We start from the raw sequence: 2,500 nt of genomic DNA, 5'->3' as shown, positions 1-2,500 counted from the left end.
AATGATAATAAATGTCTTTTCTGTAGAAACTTCAATGCTAATTTTGAATAAGGAAATGTGTGTCTCCGATCTGCCCGGTTGTTACGTCTCATCACGACCTGTGGAGATTGGCAAAGGTCACAATATTCCGCGTGAACTGCCTACTTGTCCTGACTTGGATATGGATTTGACTGGCGACGGGATTTTCATTTTATTATAGAACGCTCAAATTTTGCAGATGTTCATAATGAATTCAGTCCAACGAAATATCTTAATCCGAAACCAGATTTTTTTTTTTTTTTTCAGTTAGCTGAAAGCAGGGAAGAAGAGTGTGTTTGAAGGGTGAGGAAATTCATCAAAATGGGAAAGATTACAATCTGATAATTGTAGTCGGTGTGGATGTGGGTGTGGGTGGGTGTGAGTGTGTGTGTGTGTATGTGTGTGTGTGTTTGTGTGCGCGCGCGCATGGGGGGGGGGAGTCTATGTCTGCTTGCATGGTTTGATTTTTTTCTTTCGCTTTTTTTTTTACTTTTTTTTGTTTGTTTCTTTGTTTGCCTTTGCCATCTCCCTGCCCACGTGTAGTGTGGGCGACTGCCAGAGGGGGTGGGGGGGCTTCTGTCGATCTAATCATTAGCCCCCACCCCTCGTGCAATCATCGACCAACTTTCCTCCAAACTTTACAACTCGATTCCAGACTGCCAATTAGATCTCTCACCCTCCCTCCTCCCCATGGCCCACCCTCCACCTCCTTCTCCTAGCGTTCCCAGGGGCACGTGTATACGACAGTAGCTCACGTGATCGCTGCTGGCATCCAATCCAATCACTCGAAACATCTCCGACTTGTGTGATTGTTTTGTGTACAATGTTAGTTTCCTGGGGAGAGAGAAAAATTAATTGTTACTTGCTCACTGGTCGCTTGGACCAAATTAATTTTGTGAATGAAAAAGAGCGCATATGGGACTCTCTCTTTCCCCCTCCCTTCCTCCCTCCCTCCACCCCCACCTCTCTCTCTCTCTCTCTCTCTCTCTCTCTCTTGTAATTTTTTTTAATTTTATATATGTTTTTCATTTCATTTTATTCATTGATTCATCATTATCTTGGACCTATGTTAGTTTTCTTCTCTTTTTTTACTCTATCTCTCTCTCTTTCTCTCTCTCTTTCTGTCTCTGTCTGTCCCCTTATATATCTCTCCTCTTCTTCTCCTCTATTTAGTGTTGTAAATGTCAAATTACCATTCATGTATCCATGACTATAATATTCATGCTGACTGATATAATGATTCCCCCTTTGTTTATGGGGCTGCATGAAAAAAAGCATTATTTTGCTTACTGTATTACTCTCAGAAATAAATTCATTCAATTCTCTCTCTGTGCGTGTGTGTGTCCGCACGTGTGTGTGTGTATTGTGTGTGTGTGTGTGTGTGTGTGTGTGTGTGTGTGTGTGTGTGTCAGTCACAACCATACCGACCCGATACAGACAATATTGTGATAATCATTTTGTTTCTGACAAATACACAAGTGTGGAGAATGCAAAAACTATTTTAAAATGGGGATATAGATACTTTTATAGAATTACGAAGAAGAAAAAACGAGTAGAAAAATAAAATAAAATAAAAAGGAGTGGGAGTGGAGTGGGGAGGGGGGGATTGGGGGTAGGGGGGCAAGTAAAGCACAAAAACAGAAGTATTCTTATGCAAATTTAACATATTTTTCTTCCCTTGGTACAATCAAAAGAAATGTTGGTGCAATATACCAGACACCCTACGTCCTACCCCCCCCGCCCCCCGCCCCGCCCCGCCCCCCCCCCCCCCCCTCTCCCGACCCCCAGACCCCCACTCCCGTCTCCATGTGTGTAAAAGAATCAAAATTATGAAAGATCTTTTAAATTGTTATTCATATAGCTTTTACTGAAGAAAATAAACTATTATGTTTAATTGTTATTTGTATTTCTCTCATCGTAGGCAATAAAACATTCTGTATTCTGTAAATACTCTAGAATCAGTTGAAAATGAATCAGTCATTATACTCAGGATTATATTTATATATATATATGAATGTATGTATGTATGTATGTATGTGTTCATGAAAAAGGTTGACTACGGATAAGAAACTAAAGAATAACCTTCAAGAAAATTAAAAAGAAAATAGCGACTGTTCTCATACATGAGCCGGTGCGCGCCTAGTTTTGCCATCAACGCTGTAGTTGAAGAACAGGTGGAGTTAAGATCGACAAGATTGGGTTCGTCAGTCTTGTTTGTCCTGTGCCTTTGTGGTAAACCTCGTTAAGCCTCGGCAAGAAAGGCCGTTCACTGGAGTTAACTTGTTTTGCTGGCATCTTGTTTGCTTTGTTTGTTTGTTTGTTTGTTGTTTTTTTCTTTGCTTTTTTGGTTGTTGCTGTTGATGGTGACGTTGATGTTGTTGTTCTTGTTGATGATGGTGGTGATGGTGGTGGTGGTGGGTTTTTTTTTTATCGATGTCACTGTTGTTCTGTTTTCTTTTTCTTTTTTTTTGTTCGTAGTACC

General features: G+C 40.6%; 1 protein-coding gene across 3 annotated transcripts in view; it reads right to left on the bottom strand.

Moving 5' to 3' along the window:
- LOC143293642 (calcitonin gene-related peptide type 1 receptor-like) overlaps positions 1 to 2,500 on the bottom strand; it is a 260,112-nt gene that overhangs the window by 108,599 nt on the left and 149,013 nt on the right. The window lies entirely within an intron of this gene.

The sequence above is a fragment of the Babylonia areolata genome, chromosome 19 (genome assembly GCF_041734735.1).
Source record: "Babylonia areolata isolate BAREFJ2019XMU chromosome 19, ASM4173473v1, whole genome shotgun sequence".
Lineage (NCBI taxonomy): Eukaryota > Metazoa > Mollusca > Gastropoda > Neogastropoda > Buccinidae > Babylonia > Babylonia areolata.
The sequence above is the reverse complement of the archived record's forward strand: the minus strand, read 5'-3'. Positions and strand labels throughout refer to the sequence as shown.